The sequence below is a fragment of the Chamaea fasciata genome, unplaced genomic scaffold (genome assembly GCF_029207755.1).
Source record: "Chamaea fasciata isolate MVZ Bird 193981 ecotype frontalis unplaced genomic scaffold, bChaFas1.0.hap1 SCAF_5, whole genome shotgun sequence".
Classification (NCBI taxonomy): Eukaryota; Metazoa; Chordata; class Aves; order Passeriformes; family Sylviidae; genus Chamaea; species Chamaea fasciata.
The window spans coordinates 23,614,963-23,621,331 of NW_027094090.1; positions in this window are offsets into that span (position 1 = coordinate 23,614,963).

Below are 6,369 nucleotides of genomic sequence, written 5' to 3' on the forward strand. Positions count from 1 at the left end.
AACTAGCCAAGACTTTTCTTGTCTTTTAAATATTAAAACAACAACAACAAAAATAAAACTAAAAACCCAAACAAACAAAAGACTCCAGTAATCCTACTACTATCAGTTACCAAATTTAGAAAGCCAAATTTGCATAATGAAGTTTTTATCTAGACAAGAGAATTGTAGGATTTTTTTAAAAACCTCTCTACTAAATTAAACTGGATTAAACAGTCGTCTAATCAGGTAACAGAAAAGGTCACAATGGTGACAGAACTTCATTATCCAACACACCAGCATTGCCCACTGTGACTCTGAGTTTTGTGACACCCGTAATAGAGAGTCAGAGAATTTTGAAGGTTAGTAGGGACCTCTGGAGGTCATCTGCAAACCTTCTACATTCACATGTGCTCCATCATTGCTTGGTCAAATCCTTGTGTGAACCACCTGTTTTACAAGCTCTCACAGCATGTTTTACCTTTATATCTAATTTCAAAACATGCTCTGAAATGCAAATTGAGTTAAGATTGCACTTATGGTAAGAGTTAGAATTTGCAATGTGGGCTGAACTACTGTTTTTACAGCTGACTTCTACAGGACCAAGCCTTGATATGCCAGTACTTATACGTGTCACTGAGGTAACCTGATAGATGAGCTATCAAAGTGGGTTAGAATTAACACTCAGATAAGTTAAAGAAATTTAAGACCTGGGTTCAAAGAGCAAGTTAAGACCTGGTCCCAGCTGGTTCAGGTATCTTATCCTGAAGGCCAGTCTGTTCTCTGATAGCTGAGATTAGCATCAAAATTTGAGAAAATGCAGGCTGAGGATATTTTTACCTGATAGCTAATACATATTTAAGATGAAAAATAATGTGAACAGAACTAATGATATAACGTTGGTACAAAACTGGGAAGAATTTCTGATTTACCATTATGTTTAGAGCTCTCAGTAAGATATAAGAAAGCATAATATGAATAACTGTACTGGTGAAGCCTGAAATGTTGGCAGCATTCAATTAGAGCAGATGTCAACAAGTTGTCTGATTCTTTTTTCTGCTGGGACACTGTTGGTCTTATTTTAGGGTTAGAATTACTGTTTAGCAGTGACATCAAGGAGTTACTGTACTGACACGTTTGACAGGCCTCCCACAAGAACACTAACTCCTCATGGCACACTCAAAGGTCTTGCTGACCTTCTGCTGCAACAGGACTTCAATGTCTGTAATCCACCAGTGCAGTGTGGCCTTGGCTCAGTTTTAATGAGAAAAATCTGGTAAAGTGAGAAACTATGCAATGAAGACCAGCAAGGTAAGGAAAAAAAGACAAATATAATTGCTTAAACGGTAATAGTTGGCAGATCAGGAGTTCAGGAGGGAAAATAAAACTACCGACCTAAACGGTATAAAACCTTAAAGAAAAAGAAGAGAATCTAAATATACAAACTCAAAAGGAGTGAGGATCAGCCAACTGTAAGGCATGAGAGGGGCCAGCATTTGCACTGGTTAACAAAGGCTTGGGAAATAACATGATCGTGAGCTTACCACTAGTAATTTACTCATGTTAGATATCTAACGTTACCCAGCCAGTAATTTCTCAAAGATGTTTCCCGCTTATCATGTCTCTGCACACTGCAAAAGTTGCCTACATACAGCAATTAGGAAAGAAAGGGTTACATGGCTAAGCAAACAAATCTGATGAATGACTAAGACCACTGCTGGAATTATAATTTGGGTTAAGTCTTCAGTATGGTGGTCTGAACATTTTCATGGATCTTGGAAAATCTGTAGGGATAAAACAAAGATAAACTCTAGTGTAGTCTTAATAGATTGGATGAAAGGCAACATGAGCCCTGGCCTCTGAACAGATTGCATGTCAAGGTCCCAGTTTAAACAAGCTGGCTTCACCAATCCATCATAAAGCTCAGTTCTGAGATTAAGACTTGGATAAGGGCAATTGTAATGGCATGTTCTACAGTCAGTTTAATGTCAAATCCCCAAGATGCCAAGCAAAAGAGGGCTGAAATACATAGAGACTAGCTACTGTTGACAGTCTAATGCTAACAGGTCTGCCTAGTCAGTGTGCAGGGCTTTAGCACAAGACTGAAAGTCAGATCATAAACTGAAGAATTGGGATTGGGAATCTCCTTTAGGATTAGAGATTAGTAATTATAAAGTGGACTCTGAAGTTATATACTTCACACTTCAGTTAAAAGTCAGGATAAAACAGAAGGAACAAAAAAGCATGAATTGCAGAGCTATGTTTTCTTGTTTCTAAATCATTTTCTACACAGGTCAAAGGAGAACTGAACTCTTGTTACTTTTTTGGCTGTTGTAGTAAACTAAAACTCAGATTAGAATTTCAATCAGATTAGGACGACATAAGGAAATGCTGTTTTAACCGATGAGCCTACAAAAGGTGAATAACGTTTCAAATGATATGCTGCCTATTTTATGTTTTACATCCAGGTTAGTCTTAGAAATAAGGTTAGGATTTGGGAAAATTTAGATTGAAGAATTAGTTTTATGATCTATTCTAGGAATCTTACTGTAATAAAAAAAGAGCTAACCGTAAAAACGTGCAGTAATTTGTCCTGCTGTGTGTGTAGATATATTAACTATAATTAATATAAACATCAAGGTCCAAGGTCAGAATCCTAGGGTGAAGGTTCCAGGGCTCTATTGGCTAATTATTTCTGCAGATAGTTTCAGGGTGCCTCAAGTAGGAAGGTGCACCTTTCAGTTTGACTGCTTGGAATAGAATCACAGAATCATTAAGGTTGGAAAAGATTCCAATATCATAGAGTGCAACCTTTGACTGGTCACCAGCACATCAGCTAAATCATAGCACTAAAGTGCCACACTCAGTCATTTCTTGACCACTTCCAGGGACGATGACTCTGTCACCTCCCTGGGAAACCTGTTCCAATATTTGACCACATTTTCAGTGAAGAAATTCTTCCTGATGCCCAACCTGAATGCCATTTGTGTTATCTTGAGGCCATTTCCTCTCCTTCTGTTGGTAGTTTTCTAGGACAAGAGACTAACCACCAACTGACCACAGTCAACAGACCTTTCAGGCAGTTGTAGATAGTGATAAGGTCTCCCCTCAGCCTCCTTTTCTCCTAGGCTAGAGAACCCCAGTTCCCTCAGCTCACCCTCTTATGACACCCTCTAGACCCTTCACCAGCTCTGTTACCCTTCTCTGGACACATTCCAGCACCTCAATGTCTTTCTTGATGTGAGGGGCCCAGAACTGGATACAGGATTTGAGGATGCAGCCTTGACAGTGTCAAGAATAGAAGGACAAGGTAGACGTTTTGTTGATCCCCTTCCAACTTTATCATTCCATATTGGCTGTGCCCAAGGCATCCACTGTCCACCTCACCTCCCAGCAGTCCCTCTCTGTTCATGAACATCAGGAGGAGCAGGGCACTGCCCCTGGTAGGCTCACACACCAGCTTGTGTCAGTATGTGGTCAGAATGAGAATTCAATGTACTATTTAAATAAATTCTATTTCTCACACCTCCTGCAAGGCCTCCAGTTCCCTGAAAGACTAAACAAACAATGTCAGGGGCCTTACTTCCATTACCACAGCATTAATTCTCTTACTGATCAAAGATACATTTAGGAGTGTTAGAATTCAGGTTTTTAAGGTCTAGTCCAAACATCTCCAAACTTCAACTATAAGGGATGACGACAGCTCATCATATAATTTTTAGTACCAGGGAAAACAGGTTTGTCCAGTTCATGATTATGGTTAGGCAGAACATTCAGGAAAGTAGCTCACAGGTGTATTACTGATTATTCTATAAGAGCTGGAAAAGAGATGAGGAATGGTGACAGCAGGAGCTGATGCACTATTGCTAGTATTAATTTAAATATAGTTGATTAACCCTAATTTTTGTCTAAATTTTAAACCAGAGTTAGACTGTCTTCCTAATTCAGCTCGACTTATTTGAACTTAGTGGTGGGTCTATTAAAGTTTACAGATATCATGCTGGCTAATAGAAAGAGAAATTATTTTCCAAACTAGGTGCAGTTACATGGCTTTTGAAAAAAAAATTCAGCACTTTGCTGGGATTACAAGTTGACAAAGCAGAAGCTGAGAGATTTGTGCTTATTGATTGATCTTGGAAGGTCTTTTACTGCAATATAAGGGAAGATAATAAGAGACCTATTGCTCTTTTAGACATGGGTCTGATTGCTTGATCAGTAACTTAGATCTGTGAGGAGTGAAGATTATCATGGAATGTTTCAGAAAGAAAAATGGTGTCTGTGTCTACCTGAGATTTTTGCCATTTGTACAGGGGGAAAGAGTGCATTGTATTAAATACTGGTTTACAGTTTGGATCAATGAGAGCATTGGTCTTAGTGACAGAAAAACAGGCTGAATGTAGGGGTTTTACTCTTCTGATTAATCCCAGAAGTCCTGTGGAACTAAACATGTTTCTGAAGAAAATCAGAAGCTAAACCCTACTAGAAGATCTAACTAGGGAGGGGACACGTGGCTGGTAAATCAGGCTGCCATTCAGGCTAGGCCTGGTTGAGCTAGCTTCAGGTGAAATGTGGAAAAACAAAGTGCTTATTGGAGTTTCCTCAGTCCAGCTTGTTTTGACAGAGCCAATTTGAATAGAGGTGATAAAATTTTACTGCCAACAAAAGACTGACCAATGTTTTTTAGACTTAAGTCACATAAATGCACATGGAGACTAACATTAACTTCTTCAGCTGGTTTTGGCTGAGATGGAATTCATTGTCTTCATAGTATATATGGGGATTTGTTAAGGATTTCATGCTGAAAACAGGGTTGCTAACACATCGATGCTTTAGCTATTGCTGAGAACCACTTAAACGTCAAGTCCTTTTCATCCTCTCAGCCCACTAGTGAGGAGTCCAGGAGTGCACAAGGAGTTGGGAGGGAGCAAAGCTGGGGTAGCTGACCCCAGCTGATCAGAGGTATGTCCCATCATGGTGAACAATAAAAACTCCAGGAAGAAGGAAGCAAAAAAATTTAAAGTTAAGGAAGGCATTTGTCTTCCCCAATCACTGTCATGTCTGACAGAACCCTGCTTTCCTCAGGGTGGCTGAACCCCTGCCTGCCAATGGAGAATGATGGATTTATTCCTTTCTTTGATTGCATGAGTAGCTTTTGCTGTACCTATTAAACTACATTTGTCTCAACCCATGAGTTTCATCAGTTTTACCCTTCAGATTCTCTCCTGCATCCCATTTGTGGGAGAAGGAAGGAAGGAAGGAGTATAAACAGCTGTGTGAGGCTGTGCTTACTGGGGCTAACCCTCAAAACTTTGTCAAGAGCAGCCCTTCAGGTAGAGGTGAGAGCACTGTGAGTTGAACCTTTTTTTTAAAGGTAAGTAAGACTGATGATTATTCTGGATCCTCACATAAAACAGATCTTGCTTTATAGTAAAGCTTAGCATTAGGATTCAGAATTACCAATAATCTTCTTAAACTGTGTTTTCCTCAAAAAAATAATACTTCAGGATAAAGGTTAAGCAGGTACATCTTGAGCAATTCTCATGGGTACAAAAGGTACAGAAGGTAGAAGGTATTCAATTTCACTGAGAAGAGATCTTTAGGTTGAGCTGTAAACAGATGCCACATTTAGCACAGGGCTAAAAGTACCTTTCATTCCCCTATCTTTTAAGTGGACTTTCAATAGCCCTAAACTCTGCTAAACTACAGAACTCCAGCTAAGGATTTATTTACACTTAAACAGACAGAAAATTCTGAGGGGTTTTCTTTCAGCTAGGGGGAGGGGGGTGTTTGTTTTCCAATTTGGTTTACAGATGAACTTCAGACAAGGACAAGACAGCAGTCTTTAATGGATTTCCTGGACTCATTTGAATCATGATTTTCATTTTAAGCTTTAGGGTGACTTCAGAAAATGAAAAAACACAGAAGCAAGTTAATTTTTAACAGGTATTCAGAACTGACATTTAGACACATATTGGTTTGATTGAGGTTAAATTTAAGTCTCACAGGGCTAACATATTTCTTCTAAACAAAGCCTAGGGATAGGAAGATGGTTATGTTCTGTAACCAGGGGATGTCAAAACTGGAGCTATAGCCTTAATTGAAAGAAACTCTTTTGATATGCAAGCATGCATGTGGTTGATTTAATTGACAAAAGAGGTAGAGAGCTAAAGTTATAGGTGGATTTTGGATGCATTTACAGGAAAGAAATCATGGAAATATGTTTTACTGAGGGAGACCTTTAAAGAAACAAACTATACAGGCTCAAATTTCAATTGAACAATTCTTATCTGATTTCATTTAATGCCCTAGGTTGGCCTTGGTAACCTGGGTTAAACCACATAATTCTAGGTTGTCAAATGACTGACAACCTGACAAATTTCTATCACATTTGGA